This window comes from Oryx dammah, unplaced genomic scaffold, assembly GCF_014754425.2.
Source record: "Oryx dammah isolate SB20612 unplaced genomic scaffold, SCBI_Odam_1.1 HiC_scaffold_22, whole genome shotgun sequence".
In the NCBI taxonomy this organism is placed as follows: Eukaryota; Metazoa; Chordata; class Mammalia; order Artiodactyla; family Bovidae; genus Oryx; species Oryx dammah.
Window position 1 is genome coordinate 17,902,792 of NW_024070206.1, and position 24,535 is coordinate 17,927,326.

The following is a 24,535-nucleotide window of genomic DNA, read 5'->3' on the forward strand; positions in this document are numbered from 1 at the left end:
TTCCAGTTTCATTCTTTTACAAGTGGTTGACTAGTTCTCCCAGCACCACTTGTTAAAGAGATTGTCTTTTTTCCATTGTATATTCTTGCCTCCTTTGTCAAAGATAAGGTGTTCATAGGTGTGTGGATTTATCTCTGGGCTTTCTATTTTGTTCCACTGATCTATATTTCTGTCATTATGCCAGTACCATACTGTTTTCATGACTGTGGCTTTGTAGTAGAGCCTGAAGTCAGGCAGGTTGATTCCTCCAGGTCCATTCTTCTTTCTCAAGATTGCTTTGGCTATTCAAGGCTTTTTGTATTTCCATACAAATTGTGAAATTATTTGTTCTAGCTCTGTGAAAAATATCGCTGGTAGCTTGATAGGGATTGCATTGAATCTATAGATTGTTTTGGGTAGTATACTCATTTTCACTATATTAATTCTTCCTCCAAGAATACTGGAAATAAAAGCAAAAATAAACAAATGGGACCTAATTAAAATTAAAAGCTTCTGCACAACAAAGGAAACTATAAGCAACGTGAAAAGACGGCCTTCGGAATGGGAGAAAATAATAGCAAATGAAGCAACTGACAAAGAATTAATCTCAAAAATATACAAGCAACTCCTGCAGTTCAATTCCAGAAAAATAAATGACCCAATCAAAAAATGGGCCAAAGAACTAAACAGACATTTCTCCAAAGACATACAGATGGCAAACAAACATGAAAAGATGCTCAACATCACTCATTATCAGAGAAATGCAAATCAAAACCACAATGAGGTACCATTTCACGCCAGTCAAATTGGCTGCTATCCAAAAGTCTACACGCAATAAATGCTGGAGAGGGTGTGGAGAAAAGGGAACCCTCTTACACTGTTGGTGGGAATGCAAACTAGTACAGCCACTATGGAAAACAGTGTGGAGATTCCTTAAAAAACTGCAAATAGAACTTATGACCCAGCAATCCCACTGCTGGGCAAGCACACCGAGGAAACCAGAATTGAAAGAGACACGTGTACCCCAATGTTCATCGCAGCACTGTTTATAATAGCCAGGACATGGAAGCAACCTAGATGTCCATCAGCAGACGAATGGATAAGAAAGTGTGGTACATATACACAATGGAGTATTACTCAGCCATTTAAAAGAATACATTTGAATCAGTTCTAATGAGGTGGATGAAACTGGAGCCGATTATACAGAGTGAAGTAAGCCAGAAAGAAAAACACCAATACAATATACTAACGCATATATATGGAATTTAGAAAGATGGTAACGATGACCCTGTGTGCAAGACAGCAAAAGAGACAGATGTATAGAACAGTCTTTTGGACTCTGTGGGAGAGGGAGAGGGTGGGATGATTTGGGAGAAAGGCATTGAAACATGTATACCATATAAGGAACAAATCGCCAGTCTGTGTTCAACGCAGGATACAGGATGCTTCAGGCTGGTGCACTGGGATGACCCAGAGGGATGGTATGGGGAGGGAGGTGGAAGGGGGTTTCAGGATTGGGAATGTGTACACCTGTGGCGGATTTATGTTGATGTATGGCAAAACCGATACAATATTGTAAAGTAAAACAATAATAATAATAATAAAATTTAAAAAATAAAAATGTAAGAAATTTGAACTAGAATCCAGTATTTTTAATTTATTTTTTTATTGAAGGATAATTGCTTTACAGAATTTTGTTGTTTTCTGTCAAACCTCAACATGAATTAGCCATAGGTATACATATATACCCTACCTTTTGAAACTCCTTCCAATCTACCACCACATCCCACCCTTCTAGATTGATACAGAGCCCCTGTTTGAGTTTCCTAAGCCATATAACAAATTCCCATTGGCTATTTCACATATGGTAATGTAAGCTTCCACGTTACTCTTTCCATACATTTCACCCTCTTCTCCCCTCTCCCCATGTCCGTAAGTCTCTTCTCTATGTCTGTTTCTCCATTACTGCCCTGTAAATAAATTCTTCAGTGCCATTTTTCTATATTCTATATATATGCATTAGAATACAATATTACTCTTTTTCTTTTTGATGCATTTCACTCTGTGTAATAGGTTCTAGGTTCATCCACCTCAACAAAACTGATTCAAATGTGTTCCTTTTTATGGCTGAGAAATATTCCATTGTGTATATGTACCACAACTTCTTTATCCATTCATCTGTCGATGGACATCTAGGTTGCTTCCATGTTCTAGCTATTGTAAATAGTGCTGCAATGAACAATGGGATACATGTGTCTTTTTCAATTTTGGTTTCCTCTGGGTATATACCTAGGAGTGGATGGCTGGGTCATATGATGGTTTTACTTCTAGTCTTTTAAGGAATCTCCATACCTTCTTCCAAAGTGGCTATATCAATTTACATTTCCACCTACAGAGCAAGAGCATTCCCTTTTATCCACACCCTCTCCAGCATTTATTGTTTGTAGACTTTCTGATGATGGCCATTCTGACTGGTGTGACATGATACCTGATTGTACTTTTGATTTGCATTTCTAATTATGAGTGATGCTGAGCATCTTTTCATGTGTTTGTTAGCCATCTGTATGTCTTCTTTGGAGAAATGTGTGTTTAAGTCTCTCTCACTTTTTGATTGGGTGTTTGTTTTTCTGGCATTGAGTTGTAGGAGCTGCTTGTATATTTTGGAAATTAATCCTTTGTCAGTTGTTTCATTTGCTATTATTTCCTCTCATTCTGAGAGTTGTCTTTTCACCTTGCTTATAGTTTTCTTTGCTGTGCAAAAGTTTTTAAGTTCCATCAGGCCCCATTTGCTTGTTTTTGTTTTTATTTCCGTTACTCTAGGAGGTGGGTCATAGAAATCTTGCTTTATGTCATCGAGTGTTCTGCCTATGTTTTCCTCTAAGAGTTTTATAGTTTCTGGTCTTACATTTAGGCCTTTAATCCATTATGAGCTTATCTTACTGTATTGTGTCAGGAAGGGTTCTAATTTCATTCTTTTACATGTCCAGCTTTCCCAGCAGCATTTATTTATCAGGCTATCTTTTCCCCATTGTATATTTTTGCCTCCTTTGTCAAAAATAAGGTACCATAGGTGCATAGGTTTATTTCTGGGCTTTCTATCTTGTTCCATTGGTCTGTGTTTCTGTTTTTGTGCCAGTACCATACTGTCTGGATGACTGTAGCTTTGTAGTATAATCAGAAGTCAGGAAGTTTGATTCCTCCAGCTCCATTCTTCTTTCTCAAGACTGCTTTAGCTATTCAGGGTCTTTTGTGTTTCCATGTGAATTGTGAAATCTTTTGTTCTAGTTCTGTGAAAACTGTCATTGGTAATTTGATAGGGGTCACATTGAATCTGTAGATTGCATTTGGTAGTGTAGTCATTTTCACAATATTGATTCTTCCTACCCAGGAACATGGAATATTTCCCCATCTACTTATGCCATCTTTGATTTTTTCCATTAGTGTCTTATAATTTTCTGCATACAGATCTTTTGCCTCCTTAGGTAAGCTTATTCCTAGATATTAAATTCTTTTATTTTAATTGGATGCTAATTACTTTACAGTATTGTGGTGGTTTTTGCCATACATTCACATGAATCAGCCATGGGTATACATGTGTTCCCCATCCTGAACTTTTTTGTTGCATTGGTGAATGGGATTGATACCTTAATTTCTCTAATTTTTCATTGTTAGTATATAAAAAAGCAAGTGATTTCTGTGTATTGATTTTGTAGCCTGAAACTTTGCTAAATTCACTGATTAGCTCTAGTAATTTTGTGATACCATCTGTAGGTATTTTATGTACAGTATCATGTCATCTGCAAACAGTGAGAGCTATACTTCTTCCTTTCCAATCTGGATTCCTTTTATTTCTTTTGCTTCTCTGATAGGTATAGCTAGGACTTTCAGAACTATGTTGAATAATAATGGTGAAAGTGGACACCCTTGTTTTGTTCCTGATCTTAAGGGGAATGCTTTCAGGTTTTCACCATTGAGAATAATGTTTGCTGTAGGTTTATCATACATTGCCTTTACTATGTTGAGGTAGGTTCCTTCCATGCCCATTCTTTGTTTTTTTGTTTTTTTTTTTTTATTTTTTATTTTACTTTACAATTCTGTATTGGTGAAGAGTTGTTATCATAAATGGATGCTGAATTTTGTCAAAGGCTTTTTCTGCATCAATTGAGATGATCATATGGTTTTTATCTTTCAATTTGTTAATATGGTGTATCACATTGATGGCTTTGAATATATTGAAGTGTCTTTGCATTCCTGGAATGAACCATCCTTGACCATGGTGTATGAGCTTTCTGCTGCTTTGTTGAATTCTGTTTCTTATAATTTTGTTGAGGATTTTTGCATCTATGTTCATCAGTGATATTGGCTTGTAGTTTTCTTTTTTTGTGTTGTCTTTGTCTGGTTTTAGTATCAGGGTGATGGTGGCCTCATAGAATGAGCTTGGAGGGGTTCCTTCCTCTGAAATTTTTTGAAAGAGTTTTAGGATAAGCATTAGCTCTTCTCTAAATGTTTGATAAAACTCTCCTGTGAAGCCATCTGGTCCTGGGCTTCTGTTTTTTGGGAGCTTTTCATCTCAGCTTCCATTTCAGTGCTTGTAATTGAGTTTTTCATAATTTCTATTTCTTTCTGGTTCAGTCTTGGTAGATTGAACTTTTCTACAAATCTTTCCATTTCTTCCAGGTTATCCATTTTATTGTCATATAGTTGTTCATAATAGTCTCTTATAATCCTTTGTATTTCTGCATTGTCTGTTGTAACTTCTCCTTTCTCATTCCTAATTTTGTTGATTTGATTCTTCTCTCTTTTTTTCTTGATGAGTCTGGCTAAAGGCTTGTCAATTTTATCTTCTTAAAGAACCAGTTTTTAGTTTTATTAATCTTTACTATTGTTTCTTTCATGTCTTTCTCATTTATTTTTGCTCAGATCTTCATGATTTCTTTCCTTCTGCTAGTTTGGGGATTTTTTTGTTCTTCTTTTTCCAGTCTATTCCATGTTTTTCTAGTTTCTTGAGGTAGGATTGTATTGCTATAAACTTCCCTCTTAGAACTGCTTTTGCTGCATCCCATAGGTTTGGGGTTGTCCTGTTTTCATTGTCATTTGTTTCTAGAAATTTTTTGATTTCCCTTTTGATTTCTTTAGTAATCTGTTGGTTACTTAGAAATGTGTTGTTTAATTTCCAAGTGTTTGTGATTTTTTTTCTTGTAATTGATATCTAGTCCCATAGCATTGAGGTCAGAGAAGATTCCTGATATGATTTCCATTTTCTTAAATTTACTGAGGTTTGATTTGTGATCCAAGATGTGGTTTATCCTGGAGAATGTTCCATGTGCAATTGAGAAGGTGTATTCTTCTGCCTTTGGATGAAATGTCCTAGAGATACCAATGAGATCCATGCCATCTAATGTATCATTTAAGACTTGTGTATCCTTATTAATTTTATGTTTTGGTGGTCTGTCCATTGGTGTGAGTGGAGTGTTAAAGTCTGCTACTATTATTGTGTTGCTGTCAATTTCTCCTTTTATGTCTGTTAGTCTTTGTCTTATGTATTGAGGAGCTCCTATGTTGGGTGTATAGATATTTACAATTGTTATTTCTTCCTCTTGGATTGATCCCTTGATCATTATGTAGTGTCTCTCTTTATCTCTTATAATCTTTATTTTAAGGTCTGTTTTGTCTGCTTTGAGGATTGCTACTCCAGCTCTCTTTTGCTGGATTATATGGAATATATTTTTCCATCCTTTCACTTTCAATCTATATGTGTATTTAGGTCTGAAGTAGGTTTCTTGTAGACAGCATATATATGGGTCTTGTATTTATCCATTTAGCCCATCTCTGTCTTTTGGTTGGAGCATTTAATCTATTTAAAGTAATTATCGATATATATGTTCCTATTGCCATTTTCTTAATTGTTTGAGGTTGATTTTGTAGATCTTTTTTCCTCTCCTATATTTCTTGACTATATAAGTCCCTTTCACATTTGTTGTAAAGCCAGTTTGGTCATACTGAATTCTTTTAACTTCTGCTTGTCTGAAAAGCTTTTTTATTTCTCCATCAATATTGAATGAGATCCTTGCTGAGTAATCTTGCTTGTAGATTTTTTCCTTTCAAAACTTTAATTATATCCTGCCATTCCCTTCTGGTCTGCAGAGTTTCTGCTGAAAGATCAGCCATTAAACTTATGGGGTTTCCCTTGTATGTTACTTGTTGCTTCTCCCTGCTGCTTTTAATATTCTTTCTTTGTGTTTAGTCTTTAGTTTGATTAGAATGTGTCTTGGTGTGTTTCTCCTTGGGTTTATCCTGTATGGGACTCTTTGCACCTCTTGGGCTTGACTATTTCCTTTTCCATGTTGGGAAAATTTTCAACTATAATCTCTAAAAAAATTTTCTCATACCCTTTCTTTTTCTCTACTTCTTCTGGGACCTCTACAATTTGGATGTTGGTGCGTTTGATAGTTGTTCCAGAGGTCTCTGAGGCTATCCTCAGCTTTTTTATTTTTCTTTTTCTTTTACTTTATTCTGCTCTTCAGAAGTTATTTCCACCATTTTATCTTCCAGCTCACTGATTTGTTCTTCTGCTTCAGAGATTCTGCTATTGATTCTTTCTAGAGTATTTTCAATTTCAGTAATTGTGTTGTTTGTCTCTGTATGTTTATCCTTTAATTCTTCTGGGTCTTTGTTAATTGATTGTTGCATTTCCTCCATTCTGTTTTCAAGATTTTTGGTCATCTTTACTATCATTATTCTGAATTTTTTCTAAGGTAGTTTGCCTATTTCTTCTTCATTTATTTGGACTTCTTCATTTCTAGTTTTTTCCTTCATTTGTGTAGTATTTCTATGCCTTTTCATTTTTTTTTTTTCCACTCTTTGTATTTGAGGTCTCCTTTTACTGGGCTTCAAGGTTGAATTCTTTCTTCATTTTGGTTTTTGCCCTCCTAAGTTTGGTCTAGTGGTTTGTGCAAGTTTAGTACAGGGTGATATTTGTGCTGAGTTTTGTTTGTTTTTCCTCTGATGGGCAAGGCTGAGTGAGGTGGCAATCCTGTCTGCTGCTGATTTGTATTTTTGTTTTGTTTGTTGTTTAGATGAGGCATCCTGCAGAGGGTACTAATGGTGGTTAAGTGATACCAGGACTTGTATTCAAGTGGTTTCCTTTGTGTGAGTTCTCACTGTTTGATACTCCTTAGGGTTAGATTTCTGGTAGTCTTGGGTCTTGGAGTCAGAGCCCCCACTCCAAAGGCTCAGGGCTTGATCTCTGGTCAGGAATGAAGATTCCACAAGTGGTTTGTTATGGCATTGCTGCTGCTAAGTCACTTAGTCGTGTCCAACTCTGTGCCACCCCAGAGATGGCAGCCCACCTGGCTCCCCCGTCCCTGGGATTCTCCAGGCAAGAACACTGGAGTGGGTTGCCGTTTCCTTCTCCAATGCATGAAAGTGAAAAGTGAAAGTGAAGTCACTCAGTTGTGTCTGACTCCTAGCGACCCCATGGACTGCAGCCTCCAAGGCTCCTCCATCCATGAGATTTTCCAGGCAAGAGTACTGGAGTGGGTGGCGATTGCCTTCTCCGTGTTTTAGCATTAAGTGAGATTAAAACAAATATCTGAAAATGAAAAACCAAAGATGAACCCCAGATCAATGGCAGTTACAAAATCAGGCAAATAATAGAATATACACATATTCATAAACACTCATGAGCAAAGAGGAAACAGTTCAACAAAAAATAAAGTACAATAGATTGACCCGGAGAACAAAGTAAATCAAAAGATGCAATTACCAGTTAAGAACAAAACTAACTAATGTACAAACTGGAAAACAAAACTAAAGCAAGGTTCCCTGTGGGGAATAAAGCAATGAAAACAAAACTAACAAACATGTTGAGAGGAAAGGAAAGAAAGAAAAGAGTAGATATGCAAAGTTAAATACAGGTAGATGAAGAAAATTTATATACATTAAAGATTAACAGCAAGGGGGAAAGAACAGTAGGAAAGGCAAACATGGGAATAAATGTAGAAAAATATAATATGTTTTTTAAAAATTAATATTATAAAAAAGAAAAAAAATGGAAGAAGAAAGAAAAAAGGGGGTGAGGGGAACTCCACAGAACTGCAAAAGTCCAATGTAGAGGCAGAGGTCTTTAGCAACAACAAAAAGTGTGACTGAATATACATATATACATATATACCCATAAGCAAAATCAAAACAGTCCAACAAAAATAAAGTACAATAGATCAACCCAGTGAACAAAGGAAGCAAAAAATTATATCTCCCAGAACAAAACTAACTAAAGCACCAGCTGGAAAACAAAACTAAAGCAAGATGCCAATTGGGTAATAAAACAATGAAAACAAAACTAATAAGTATGTTGAGAGGAAAGTAAAGAAAGAAAAGAAAGAAAGAAGATATGCAAAGTAAAATAGAGGTAGATGAAGAAGATTTATATACATTAAAGATTAACTGCAAGGGGAAAAGAACAGTAGGAAAGGCAAACAAAGGAATAATGTAGAAAAAATAATAAGAGGTTTTAAAAATTAAAAATTATAGAAAAAGAAAAAAGGAATTAAATGGAAAACTCCACAGAGCTGCAAAAGCCCAATGCAGAGTCAGAGGTTTATAATAATAAAAAAATGTGACTGAGGAAAAAAAAAGGCTCAAAAGCTTAATTAGATTTCGTGGTGCCAATAAAATCAACAACTACAACAGAGGGTGAAAAAAAGGCGGGGGGAGGAAAAAGTCCAAAAGAATCTACAGAGCAGATCAAAACATAAGAATAATAAATGTTTCTCTTGAGTAACTGCTGTCAAAGTCCTTTCCCTCATTGGGAGACACAGTCCACCTCACCTCCCTAGGATGCCTTCCAGCACTGTGCTGATCTCTGGAACTGCTGTGGTGGGCAGCTCAGATTCTAATCTGGTCCTACTCTTATGTGTTCTTGCCTCCAATGTCCACAGCTATCAGAACTAGTGCATTTTCTTTTGTGGGAGTTCTCAATGACTTTTTATATATTCCATAGACACAGAGTCTGCCTAGTTGATCATGTGGATTTAATCTGCAGCTTGTACAGCTGGTGGGAAGTTTTTAGTCTTCTTCCTTAGCCACACTGCCCCTGGGTTTCTATTGTGGTTTTATTTCCACCTCTGCATGTGAGTCATCCACTGCGGTTTGCTCTTGAGAATGCCCTAGAGGACTTGGGTTTGCCCCAGTGAGGGCCAGATGTGGAGGTGGTGCAGCTGCTTGGGATGCAGGGGTTCTGGCACCAGGTACTCAGGGGAGTTGGCAGCTAGGGCAGCAGGAAATATAGTGCTCTAGAAGGGCATGGCCAGATAAGGCAATGGCACCCCACTCCAGTACTCTTGCCTGGAAAATCTCATGGACAGAGTAGCCTGGTGGGCTGCAGTCCATGGGGTCGCTGAGGGTCAGACATGACTGAGTGAGCTCACTTTCACTTTTCACTTTCATGCATTGGAGAAGGAAATGGCAACCCACTCCAGTGTTCTTGCCTGGAGAATCCCAGGGACAAGGGAGCCTGGTGGGCTGCCGTCTATGGGGTCGCACAGTCGGACACGACTGAAGTGATTTAGCAGCAGCAGCAGAAGAGCATGGCAATCAGTATTGGCCAATACGCTCCAGTATTCTTGCTTCGAGAAACCCCTCCCTGACAGGGAAGCCTGGCCGGCCACAGTCTACAGTGTTGCAGAGTCAAACACTACTGAAGCGACCCTGCATGCATAGATGCAAGAGGTTTTTTTGCCTGTGGCAGCTCTGTCCCAGTGAGAGTTGAGCATGAAGGTGAGACAGCTGCCTGGCTTGCAGGGACCCTGTTGGCAGGGACATGGACTGCCTCCGCCGCAAGAGTTATGGCCCTATTAGAGTCTTTTTTTTGAGCCTCTTATAGCTGGTGATCAGAAGGCCTCTTTGGCCAGTCTTTATCTGTAGCTCTGCCCATTTAGGTTTAGAGGACTCCCTTGCCTGGGGTCCTTCTCTGTTGTTTGGTGCATCAGGCTCATAAACAGGCCCCCCTAGGCTGGGGTCCTACTCTGTAGATCAGCCCATCAGACACTTAAAGGAGCACTCTTGGTAGGATCCTGCTCTGTAGTTCAGGGCATCGGGCATTTATGGGTCAGGCTCTCTACTGTTCAGCTGCTGATGCTGGCCTGTGGGGAGAGAAAGGCTATTGTGATAGCTCCATACCCTACATGTGACTCAGCAGTATCACCTTGCTTTCACGGCTGCCTTTCTTAACAGGCATTTCCCACCACAATCTACTCCCTGACATCCCCTCGATTTGTCTCTCCTTAGTCAACAGCAGCCCTCGCCCTGGGATTGCTCCACAGTCTCTAAACTCCAGCTCCCAGCTGCTGTGCCCTCCAGGGGACCTGCATCCCTGTCCAGGGAATGTATGGCTGTGGCAAGTACTGTCTGATTCTCATTCCATTTAGGCTGCCACAGATCAGCTGTTTCACTCTCAGCCTTAAATATTTCTCTTCTGACTCAGACAATTGCTCTGATGTGGGGATCGGACCCCTGCTTCACTTCTGCCACCTGCCAGGGACAGGTCCAGTCCTGCTAACACTCCTGTTTTTCCCCCTCATTCCTTCATCCTACTGAATTTTGAGTGGTTCTATATATTCTTTTCCTCTCATCAGGTACTCCTGTCTGCTCTCAGCTGGTGTTCTGCATGCACTTCTATGTCTGAAGATGTATTCCTGATGTATACGTGGAGAGAGATGCACTCCACATCCACCTACTCCTCCGCCATCTTGTTCTCCTGACCAGTATTTCTTGATATCTTCAACTTGATGATATGAATAAAGTGAATCCTCCAGTATATATAAGTGAAAACATATCATGACCAGCAAGGATTTTACCTGAGAATGTAAGGTTGTATCAACATTTTAAAACTAGTGTAATTCACCATACCAATAAACTAAAGAGAAAATGATCATCTCAATAAATGCAGAAAATACTTTTGATGAAATTCATCATAGAATTTTTCAGAAATCTAGAAATGGCGGGGAAATTTCTGAAATGAACAGAGGACATCTGTCAAAAACTTTCGGTCAGCATCAAACTTTATGATGGCCTGATTACATCCCTACTAAGACCAAATAAAAGGCATTTTACTCTCACTACTCCTATTCCAGAATTACATTAGAAATCTTAGTCAATATAGTAAAACAAAAATAAAAGGCATACAGATTAGAATTAGTAAAGTTATACTTACAAGTGATATTATTTTCTACATTGGAATTCTAAATAATCTATTCAAAATCACACTTGAACTATTAATAATAAAAAAACACTGAAAGTGGTGATGCAGGGTTAATATGCAAAATGAGTACTGTTTTTAATATATGAATTGAGCTAATGGAAATGTAAATTAAACAAACGGAATCACATAGTAATACCACAATACTTCAAATACTTAGGTATGAAATGTAACAAAATATTTTCAAGGTCTTAAAAAAAAACTATTTTCAAGGTCTCTATACTGAAAATTTCAAAACACTAATAAAACAAAGAAAGTGCAAATAAATGAAAATATATGCCATGTTTATGTGCTAGAAGACTCAGGGTTGTTAAAATGTCAATCCCCTCTCTGGTGTTTCTATAGATTGAATGCAAATCAAAATCTTAGCAAGTTTCTTATGAGTATCAATAAGCTGATTCTAAAATTTATTGAAAGTTACTAGTATAATACTTAAACAATGAAGAAGTAAATTTTGGAAAACAAACAGTGCCAATTTCAAGAGCTACTATTAATATAAATTTGTAACAGTCAGCTGGTACAATATTGCTGAAAGTTAGACATATAGATTAATGGAGCAGAATATAGTCAGCATATGGACCCACAAAAATGTATTCAAATGATTTTTGAAAAATAAGCAAACACAATTCAATGTAAAAATAATTTCTTTTCAATAAATCATGCTGGAAAATAGGAATATCTATACGTAAAAAACAAACAAAACAAAAATACTTCAGAGTACAAAAATATTAACTGAAATTAATAGACCTAAATGTAAAATGTTAAACCATAACACTTCTAGAAGAAAATTTAGGAAAATCTGTATGACAGTGTTTGGCAATGAATTTTACATATGACATCAAATGCGTGATACAGGGTGCTCAGGGCTGGTGAACTGGGATGACCTAGAGGGATGGGATGGGGAGGGAGATGGGAGGAGGGTTCAGGATGGGGAACACATGTACACTCATGGCAGATTCAAGTCTACTGCTGCAGCTGCTGCAGCTAAGTCGCTTCAGTCGTGTCCTACTCTGTGCGACCCCAGAGATGGCAGCCCACCAGGCTCCCCTGTCCCTGGGATTCTCCAGGCAAGAACACTGGAGTGGGTTGCCATTTCCTTCTCCAAAGCATGCAAGTAAAAAGTGAAAGTGAAGTCGCTCAGTCGTGTCGGACTCCTAGCGACCCCACGGACTTGCAGCACACCAGGCTCCTCCATCCATGGGTTTTCCAGGCAAGAGTACTGGAGTGGGGTGCCATTGCCTTCTCCGAGATTCAAGTCAATTTATGGCAAAACCAATACAATATTGTAAAGTAAAATTAATTAATTAATTTAAAAAATAAATATAAATAAATATAACATCAAAAACAATCAAAAATATAAAAAATTATAGGTTGAAGCTTTTTGTATAGTTTCTTACAAAGTTTTAAATGTATATATAAGACAATTCAGTTCAGTTCAGTCGCTCAGTCGTGTCCGACTCTTTGCGACCCCATGAATCGCAGCACGCCAGGCCTCCCTGTCCATCACCAACTCCCGGAGTTCACTCAGACTCACGTCCATTGAGTCAGTGATGCCATCCAGCCATCTCATCCTCTGTCGTCCCCTTCTCCTCCTGCCCCCAATCCCTCCCAGCATCAGAGTCTTTTCCAATGAGTCAACTCTTCGCATGAGGTGGCCAAACTACTGGAGTTTCAGCTTTAGCATCATTCCTTCCAAAGAAATCCCAGGGCTGATGTCCTTCAGAATGGACTGGTTGGATCTCCTTGCAGTCCAAGGGACTCTCAAGAGTCTTCTTCAACACCACAGTTCAAAAGCATAGGACCCAGCTATTTCTACTATTTTTTTTACCCAAGCAAATTAACTACTGTGTTCACATAAAAAATTGTATGTGAATGTTTTAAGCACTTAACTCATAACTTCCCAAACTAGAAATTGTAAGATACCTGGATTTTAAAATAAATATACCTGTGGTACCTCTATAAGTATAGAAAACTATTTAGCAAAATATTTAAAGTGTAGAATTTAAACACAATTGCTAAGTAATAAAACCTCAAAAGCACACACATTACATGATGTTGTTCATATGATAATTTGAAAAGGTGAAAATTATTGAGACGAAAATTAAGTCAGTAGTTGCCAAAGGTTGGGGAAAGTCAAGTACAAAAAGACCACATAGGGAAGTTTTATAGTGAAAGAAATATTTTAAAACTTACTATGATTTAAATATGACTATGCATGACTATGGAATTCCAGCTGAGCTATTCCAAATCCTGGAGGATGATGCTGTGAAAGTGCTCCATTCAATACGCCAACAAATTTGGAAAACTCAGCAGTGGCCACAGGACTGGAAAAGGTCAGTTTTCATTCCAATCCCAAAGAAAAGCAATGCCAAAGAATGCTCAAACTACCGCACAATTGCACACATCCAGATGGTGATTGTAGTCATTAAATTAAAAGATGCTTACTCCTTGGAAGAAAAGTTATGACCAACCTAGATAGTATATTCAAAAGCAGAGACATTACTTTGCCGACTAAGGTCCGTCTAGTGAAGGCTATGGTTTTTCCAGTAGTCATGTATGGATGTGAGAGTTGGACTGTGAAGAAGGCTGAGCACCAAAGAATTGATGCTTTTGAACTGTAGTGTTGGAGAAGACTCTTGAGAGTCCCTTGGACTGCAAGGAGATCCAACCAGTCCATTCTGAAGGAGATCAACCCTGGGATTTCTTTGGAAGGAATGATGCTAAAGCTGAAACTCCAGTACTTTGGCCACCTCATGCAAAGAGTTGACTCATTGGAAAAGACTTTGATGCTGGGAGGGATTGGGGGCAGGAGGAGAAGGGGACGACAGAGGATGAGATGGCTGGATGGCATCACTGACTCAATGGACGTGAGTCTGAGTGAACTCCGGGAGATGGTGATGGACAGGGAGGCCTGGCGTGCTGTGATTCATGGGGTCAAAAAGAGTCAGACACAACTGAGCGACTGAACTGAACTGAACTGAACAAACACTAATAAAGTAACGCTCAAAGTTCTCCAAGCCAGGCTTCAGCAATACGTGAACTGTGAACTTCCAATGTTCAAGCTGGTTTTAGAAAAGGCAGAGGAACCAGAGATCAAATTGCCAACATCCACTGGATAATTGAAAAAGCAAGAGTTCCAGAAAAACATCTATTTCTGCTTTATTGACTATGCCAAAGCTTTTGACTGCGTGGATCACAATAAATTGTGGAAAATTCTGAAAGAGATGGGAATGCCAGACCACCTGACCTGCCTCTTGAGAAACCTATATGCAGATAAGGAAGCAACAGTTAGAACTGGACATGGAACAACAGACTGGTTCCAAATAGGAAAAGGAGTACGTCAAGGCTGCATATTCTCACCCTGCTTATTTAACTTCTATGCAGAGTACACCATGAGAAACGCTGGGCTGGAAGAAGCACAAGCTGGAATCAAGATTGCCGGGAGAAATATCAATAACCTCAGATATGCAGATGACACCACCCTTATGGCAGAAAGTGAAGAGGAACTCAAAAGCCTCTTGATGAAAGAGAAAGAGGAGAGTGAAAAAGTTCGCTAAAGCTCAACATTCAGAAAACGAAGATCATGGCATCTGGTCTTATCATTTTATGGCAAATAGATGGGGAAACAGTGGAAACAGTGTCAGACTTTATTTTGGGGGGCTCAAAAATCACTGTAGTGGTGATTGCAGCCATGAAATTAAAAGACACTCCTTGGAAGGAAAGTTATGACCAACCTAGATAGTACATTCAAAAGCAGAGACATTACTTTGCCAACAAAGATCTGTCTAGTCAAGGCTATGGTTTTTCCTGTGGTCATGTGTGGATGTGAGAGTTGGACTGTGAAGAAGGCTGAGCGCTGAAGAATTGATGCTTTTGAACTGTGGTGTTGGAGAAAACTCTTGAGAGTCCCTTGGACTGCAAGGAGATCCAACCAGTCCATCCTAAAGGAGATCAGTCCTGGATGTTCAACGGAAGGACTGATGCTGTAACTGAAACTCCAATACTTTGGCCATCTCATGCAAAGAGTTGACTCATTGGAAAACACCTTGATGCTGGGAGGGTTTGGGGGCAGGAGGAAAAGGGGACAACAGAGGATGTGATGGCTGGATGGATCACTGACTCGATGGATATGAGTTTGGGTAACTCCAGGAGTTGTTTATGGACAAGAAGGCCTGGTGTGCTGCGATTCATGGGGTCACAAATAGTTGGACACAACTGAGCGACTGAACTGAACTGAAAGGACAGAATAAATTCTGTGGTAATGGAATGGAGTCAGAAATACAAGTATAAATGTATATCAATCAAAATTAATTCAACAAAAATGTTTCAAAAGTGAGAAAATAATTGGAAGTAACCTAAGGAAAAAAATCACATGGTCCAATATCTTTTTTTTCTTGGTGAGTTTTGGGCAATAGGGCTTGCTTCTGTTTTGGTGTGTCCTTCAGCTCTTCAGGGTGCAGGTTCTAGACTCAGGTCTGTGACACAGTGCATGTGTTTGAAAGGCAGAGATACATGTAAGAATGCTCATCTCTTGAGGCCTGTGTTCAAGCCTTTAATTCCTATAGTGGCACTCTTTGTGACAGAGCCTTATGACCTTTATTTACATACTTACTGCTGGCATCTTTCTTGCCATAAGAGCTCAAAGTCAGCTACTCAGACTGAGAGGATGAATAGAAGCCACGCAGTCCCTGCAATTTTTACTGTTGTCCAACCTCTCTTCCAAAGGTGTCCGTGCGCTCATTCCCCTGAATCTCCCGCCAGTAGGAAACAGATCGTCAATCATTAAACTCATGCAAATAAGCACCAGAAGATGGCATAAGTTCCAGAAGAATCTAGAATATTACATCTATTTGGATTTAGCTGAAGCTTTTATTATGTAGTATATTTTTTATTATAACAGCAGCAATATCAAATTCGTCTATATTAAAGCAACTCATTTTTTTATTTTAAATGAAGGCTAATTACTTTACAATATTGTGCTAGTTTTTCCATACATTCACATGAATCAACCATGGGTGTACAGGTATTCCCCATCCCTCCCTCAGGGTCATCCTAGTGCACCAGCCCTGAGCACCCTACTTCATGCATCGAACCTGGACTGGCAATCTATTTCACACATGGTAATACACGTTTCAATGCTATTCTCTCAAATCATCCCACCCTCGCCTTCTCCCACAGAGTCCAACAGTCTGTTCTTTACATCTGTGTCCCTTTTGCTATCTCGCATATAGGGTCATTGTTACCATCTTTCTAAATTCCATATATATGTGTTAATATATTTTATTGCTGTTTTTCTTTCTGACTTACTTCACTCTGTATAATAGGCTCCTGTTCCACCCATCTCATTAGAACTGATTCAAATGTATTCTTTTTAATAGCTAAGTAATATTCCATTTTGTATATGTACCACAGCTTTCTTATCTAATTGTCTGCCGATGGACATCTAGGTTGCTTCCATGTCCTGGCTTTTGTAAACAGTGATGCGATGAACATTGGGGTACACGTGTCTCTTTCACTTCTGGTTTCCTCAGTGTGCTTGCCCAGCAGTGGGATTGCTGGGTCATAAGGCAGTTCTATTTCCAGATTTTTAAGGAATCTCCACACTGTTCTCCATAGTGGCTATACTGGTTTGCATTCCCACCAACAGTGTAAGAGGGTTCCTTTTTCTCCACATCCTCTCCAGCATTTATTTTTTGTAGACTTTTTGATAGCAGCCATTCTGACTGGCATGAGATGGTACCTCATGGTGGTTTTGATTTGCATTTCTCTGATAATGAGTGATGTTGAGCATCTTTTCATGTGTTTGTTAGCCTTTTGTATGTCTTCTTTGGAGAAATGTCTGTTTAGTTCTTTGGCCCATTTTTTGATTGGGCTATTTATTTTTCTGGAATTGAGCTGCATAAGTTGCTTGTGTATTTTTGAGATTAATTCTTTGTCAGTTGCTTCATTTGCTATTATTTTCTCCCATTCCGAAGGCTGCCTTTTCACCTTGCTTATAGTTTCCTTCGTTGTGCAAAAGCTTTTAAGTTTAATTAGGTCCCATTTGTTTATTTTTGCTTTTATTTCCATTACTCTGGGAGGTGGGTCATAGAGGATCCTGCTGTGATTTATGTCAGAGAGTGTTTTGCCTATGTTTTCCTCTAGGAGTTTTATAGTTTCTGGTCTTACATTTAGATCCTTAGTCCATTTTGAGTTTATTTTTGTGTATGGTGTTAGAAAGTGTTCTAGTTTCATTCTTTTACAAGTGATTAACTAGTTTTCCCAGCACCACTTGTTAAAGAGATTGTCTTTTCTCCATTGTATATTCTTGCCTCCTTTGTCAAAGATAAGGTGTCCATAGGTGCATGGATTTATCTCTGGGCTTTCTATTTTGTTCCATTGATCTGTTTCTGTCCTTGTGCCAGTACCATACTGTCTTGAGGACTGTTGCTTTTTAAAGACCAACTTGTCAATGATAAATGCCAGAAAAATGATTTTAATATCATATATGTTACAGCTTTTGTAGCTATTTTTAGCAAGAAACTCTTCTGATGTCTTTTATACCCCGTGTTTATTCTTTTTTAAAAAATTGGAGGATAATTCCTTTACAATCTTGTGTTGGTTTCTGCTATACAACAACATGGATCAGTCATAATTATATAAGGATCCCCTCCCTTTTAAGCCTGCCTCCCGCTTCCCATCCCAACCCTATAGGTCATCACAGAGCACCAGGCTGGGCTCCCCATGTTATACAGCAACTTCCCACTACCTATCTATTTTATATGTGATAATGTATATATGTTAATGCTACTTTATCAATTCATCCTACCCTCTCCTTCCCCCAGTGTGTTCACAATCCATTCTCTACATCTCCATTTCTATTCCTGCCCTGAAATAGGTTCATCAATATCATTCTTCTAGGTTCCATATATATATATATATATATAAAATACATGATATCTGTTTTTCTCTTTCTGACTTACTTCACTCTGTATAACTTAGACTTATCCACCTCACTACAACGGACTCAAATTCATTCCTTTACATGCATGAGTAGTATTCCATTATATATATGTACCACAGCTTATATTTCATTTCATTTGTTGAAGGACATCTAGGTTATCCTATCTCCTGACTATAGTAAATAATGTTGCAATGAACATCAAGGTACATGTGTCTTTTTGAATTGTGGTTTACTCAAGGTATATGCCCAGTAGTGGGAATGTGGGATCAAAAGGTAGTTTTATTCCTTGTTTGTTAAGGAATCTTGATACTGTTCTCCATAGTGGCTGCATCAATTAACGTTCCAACCAAGAGTGCAACAGCATTCTCTTTTCTCCACATCCTCTCCAGCACTTGTTGTTTGCCATTCTGATTGGTTTGAGGTGATAATTCACTGTACTTTTTATTTGCATTATTTAACAATGAGTAATGTTCATGTATTTGTTGGAAATCTTTATGTCTTTAGAGAAATGTCTGTTTAGGTGTTCTGCATATTATTTTGATAGGGCAGGGCTGTTTGTTTTTCTGATATTGAGTTGTATGAGATGCTTATGGGTATTAATCCTTTGTCAGTTGCTTCATTTGCAATCAATTTCTCCCATTCTGAGTGTTAATTTTTCATCTCATTTATTGTTTCCTTTGCTGTGCAAAAGCTTTTAAGTTAATTAGGTTCCATTTGTTTATTTTTATTTCCATTACTCTAGGAAGTGGGTCAAAGATGATCATGCTATGCTTTATGTCAAAGAGTATACTGCCTGTGTTTTTCTCTAAGAGTTTTATAGTTTCTGGTCTTACATTTAAGTCTTTAATTCATTTCAAGTTTATTTTTATGTATGGTGTTAGGAAGTGTTCTAATTACATTGTTTTACATTAGCCATCCAGTTTTCCTAGCACCAATTATTGAAGTGAAAGTCGCTCAGTCATGTCCAACTCTTTGCAACCCCAGTCCACAGAATTCTCCAGGACAGAATACTTAGTGGGTAGCCTTTCCCTTCTCCAGGGGATCTTCACAACCCGGGGATCAAACCCAGGTCTCCTGCATTGCAGGCATTCTTTATCAGCTGAGCCACAAGGGAAGCCCACCAATTATTGAAGAGGCTGTCTTTTCTCTGTTGTATGATCTTGCCTTCTATGTCAAGATAAGGTACCCATAGCTTCATGGGTTTATCTCTTGGCTTTCTACATTGTCCCATTGGTCTATATTTCTGTCCTTATGCCAGGACCATACTGTCTCGATGACTGTAGCCTTGTAGCACAGTCTGAAGTCAGGGAGCCTGATTCCTCCAGCTCTCTTTTTTTTTTTCTCAAGATTGCTTTGGCTCTCCGGGATCTTTTGCATTTTCATACAAATCATAGATTTTTGTTGTTGTTGTTGTTTTTGTTGTTCTGTGAAAAATGCATTTGCTAGTTTGATAGGGATTGCATTGAATCTGTAGACTGCTTTGGGTAGTAGTCATTTTCACAATATTGATTCTTCCAGTCCAAGAACGTGTTATATCTCTCCATCTGTTTGTGTCGACTTTGATTTCTTTCATTAGTGTCTTACAGTTTTCTGCAAATAGGACTTTTGTCGTTTTAAGTAGGTTTATTACTAGGCATTTTATTCTTTTTGTTGCAATGGTGAATGAGATCATTTCCTTAATTTCTCTAATTTTACATTATGAGTGTATAGGAATGCAAGAAATTTCTGTGTATTCATTTTATCTTGTGATATTCCTAAATTCATTGATTAGTTCTAGTAATTTTTTGGTGGCATTTTTCTGGTGGCATTACTATTACATAATCTGCAAACAATGGGAATTTTACTTCTTCTTTACCAATCTAGGTTCTTTTATTTCTTTTTCTACTCTGATTGCCACGGCTAGGACTTCCAAAACCATATTGAATAATGGTGCTGAGAGTGGGCACTCTTTTCTTGTTCTTAATCTTGGAGGAAACGCTTTCAGTGTTTCACCATTGAGAATAATGTTTGCTGTGGGTTTGTCTTTTGTGACCTTTATTAGGTGACCATAGAAGTAGGTTCCTTCTATGCCAATTTCTTGGAGAGTTTTTATCAAAAATAGATATTGAATTTTGTCAAAAGATTTATCTGCTTCTACTGAGATAATTATATGGTTTCTATCATTCAATTTGTTAATATAGTGTATCACATTGATTGATTTGCATCTGTTGAAGAATCCTTGCATACCTGGGGTAAATCTCACTTGATCATGGTGTATGATCCTTTTAATGTGTTGTTGTATTCTATTTGTTAGAATTTTGTTGTGGATTTTTGCTTTTATGTTCATCAGTGATACATGCCTATAATTTTTTCTTTTTTGGGGGGGCTATCTTTGTTTTTGGTATCAGAGTGATAGTGGCCTTGTAGAATAAGTTTGGGGGCTTTCTTTGCTCTACAATTTTCTGAAAGGGTTTTGAGCATTGTAGATGTTACCTCGTCTCTAAATGTTTGGTAGAATTTGCTTGTGAAGTCATTTGGTCCTGGGCTTTCGTTTGTTGGAAGATTTTTGATTACAGTTTTAATTTCTGTGCTTGTATTTTCTATTTCCTCTCATTCAGATTTGGAAGATTATACTAATCCAAGGATTTGGCCATTTCTTTGAGGTTGTTGATTTTATTGGCATATAATTGCTCATAGTAGTCTCTTAGGATCTTTGTATTTCTGTGTTGCCTGTTATAAATTCTTTTTCATTCCCAATTTTTTTGATTTGAGACTTCTTTTTCTCTTGATGAGTCTGGCTAATGGTTTCTCTCTTTTTTTTTTTACCTTCTCAAAGAACCAACTTTTAATTTTATTGATATTTGCTATTGCCTCCTTCATTTCTTTTTCATTTCTGCTCTGATCTTTATGATTTCTTTCCTGCTACTAACTTTGGGGATTTATTATTCTTTTTCTACTTGCTTTATTTGTAAGGTTAGGCTGTTTATTTGATATTTTCTTGTTTCTTGAAGTAGGTTTATATTGCTATAAACTTCTCTTTTAGCACTGCTTTTACTGCATCCCGGAGATTTTAAATTGTTATATTTTCATTGTCATTTGTTTATATTTTTATTTCCTTTTTTATTTCTTCAGTGACCTCTTATTTATTCAGAAATATATTGTTTAGCCTTTATGTGTTTGTGTTTTTCACCACTTTTGCCTGTAATTTATATCTAATCTTACAGAGTTATGGTCAGAAAAAAATGTTTGATACAATTTCAATTTTCTTAAATTAACCAAGGCTTGATTTGTGACCCAAGAAATGATCTATCCTGGAGAATATTTTCTGTGCACATGAGAAAAAGTTAATTCTACTGCACTTGAACTGAATGTCCTGTTTAGGTCCATCTAACCAATGTGTCATTTAACGCTTGTGTTTCCTTATTAATTTTCTGAATGGATGATCTGTCCACTGGTGTGAGAGGGATGTTAATGTCCCCCACTATTATCATGTTACTGTTGATTTCCCATTTTATATTTGTTAATGTTTGCCTTATGTATTAAAGTGCTCATATGTTGGTTGCATATATATTTGTAATTGTTATATCATTCTCTTGAATTGATCCCTTGACCATTATATAGTGTCCTCCTTGTCCCTTGTAATATTCTTTAAAGTCTATTTTATCTGATATGAGTATTGCAACTCCTGCCTTCTTCTGATTTCCATTTACATGTAGTATCTTTTTCCAGCCCCTCACTTTCAGTCTGTATGTGTCCCTAGGCCTAAAGGGGATCTCTTGTAGACAGCAAAGGGTCTTTTTGTACCCATTCAACCAATCTATGCATTTAGTTGGAGTATTTAATTCATTTCCATTTACTGATATGTGTGATCCTATTACCATGTACTTTATTGTTTAGGGTTTCTTTTGTAGGTGTTTTCTTTTTCTTGTGTTTTGTGTCTAGAGAAGTTCTTTTAGTATTTGCTGTAAAGCTGACTTGGTGGTACTGAATTCCCTTAACTTTTGCTTATCTATAAAGCTTTTAATTTCTTCATCAAATCTGAATGAGATCCTTTCTGGGTAGAGTAGTCTTGGTTGTACTTTTTTTCCTTTCATCATTTTAAATGTACCCTGCCACTCCCTTCTGGGCTGCAGAAATTCTGCTGAAATTTCAGCTTTTAGCCTTAAGAGAATCCCCTTGTGTGTTATTTGTTGCTTTTCCCTTGCTTCTTTTAATATTTTTCTTTGTGTTTAATTTTTGTTAGTTTTATTAATATTGTGTCTTACCATAGTTCTCTTTGGGTTTATACTGTATCAGACTCTCTGGGCTTCCTGGACTTGGGTGGCTATTTTGTTTCCCATGTTAAAGAAGTTTTCAGCTATAACCCCTCAAATATTTTCTCACACCCCTTCTTTTTCTTTTCCTCTTCTGGGAACCCTTAATTTGAATACTGGTGCACTTATGCTGTCCCAGAGATGTCCTGATGTCTGCAAGTACATGGTGTTAGAGGGTCCCCAACATAATAACCTCTTGCCCCTCTGGCTGGCCAAGTCTTTTTCCTGGACTCCCTCAGCTGTGCTGTATTAGCCCCCTCAGAATACCTTCACCCCAGTCCTCTCTCTGGGGTCCTGAGCCTCAGCACCCAGACTCACTCCATTTGCTGAAGTGAGTGTACTAACAAGTGTCTCAGGCTGGGAAGCGCTGGTCAGCACTGATCTCTGTGGTAAATTTTCTCTACTTTGCCTTCCATGCACCTGTTGCTGTACTCCCTTCTGAGGGACATACATTAAACTTTAAACAAAATTAAGGATAATAGGATAAAATATAAAATAAAAATATCATGAGATCCTTCCCAGGAAACAATGTTCTTGACACCAAATCATAACATTATAGACTTCAGTTGTTTATTTCTTTCCAGGGCAGCCCCTTGTTTTACATCCCAAATAGCATTTCCCTAAATACATGAAACAAAATGCCATTATGATTTCTAACATTCATTTCCAGTGAAGTTTCTGTTAGGTTGCAACTATAACTATGACAGAAGGAGTGGATGTAGAGCACTGTGTCTTCATACATCAAACCAAAGGATTATAGGAGTAATATCTACATAGAACAGGAAACTAACTGGAGGGGTAATGTCAGGTTGACTTTAAAATGTCACAGAAAATGATCAGAATTTTCATCTTTTTTTTTCACAATTCATTTTATTACAAATCTGCAAAGTTAGGAAGTTTCTACTTTTGACCAACTTTATTTTTCTTACTTACTATCTTTTGGTCAGAACTAAAGAGACAAGACACATACAAAACCTGAACATTGCAAAGTAATCTATCCTCATTTTTATTCCTTATTCACATGAGATGGTATCATGTTTTACACTGTTAAAAAAAAAAAGGTCAAGGATAACAATGAACAGTTAACCTATTCACATACTAAAATCACATACCAAATTATAAATTCAGTACCTGGGAACAAGTCTAATCTCTCATGTTATAGGCTTTTCCTATCTTTTAATTTCAGTATTATGTCACCAACTTGAGTGACTATATTAGGACTGGGGAACCACTAGAAGCAAACGGAAGGTGGCTATGAACTTTGGACTTGAAGTAACTATGAGCTTAAAAACACATGTACACAATTAAGTAGTTACCCTTTCAACCTATATAGAAGACTTTTCCAAAATTTTTTTTAAAAGATCAAACCAATACAATATTGCAAAGTAATTAACTTCCAATTAAAATAAATAAATTTATATTAAAAAAAAAAGAATTAGCAAGCAGGTTTACCTTATAAAAAAAAGAATTAGTCAAGGCTATGGTTTTTCCAGTGGTCATGTATGGATGTGAGAGTTGGACTGTTAAGAAAGCTGAGCGCCGAAGAACTGATGCTTTTGAACTGTGGTGTTGGAGAAGACTCTTGAGAGTCCCTTGGACTGCAAGGAGATCCAACCAGTCCATTCTGAAGGACATCAGCCCTGGGATTTCTTTGGAAGGAATGATGCTAAAGCTGAAACTCCAGTACTTTGGCCACCTCGTGCAAAGAGTTGACTCACTGGAAAAGACTTTGATGCTGGGAGGGATTGGGGGCAGGAGGAGAAGGGGACGACAGAGGATGAGATGGCTGGATGGCATCACGGACTCGATGGACATGAGTCTGAGTGAACTCCAGGAGTTGGTGATGGACAGGGAGGCCTGGCGTGCTGCGATTCATGGGGTCGCAGAGTCCGATAGGACTGAGCGACTGAACTAAATTGAACTGAAGAGAATACCCTTGCATATTGCATATGCATACCCTGTGTATTGCAGAGACAGAATACAGAAAAGTATCATCTTTCAAAATATCTGGGTTTTGGTTGGGTAGAGGAGGACTTAAGAGGGAGAAGCTCCCTAAACAAGGGA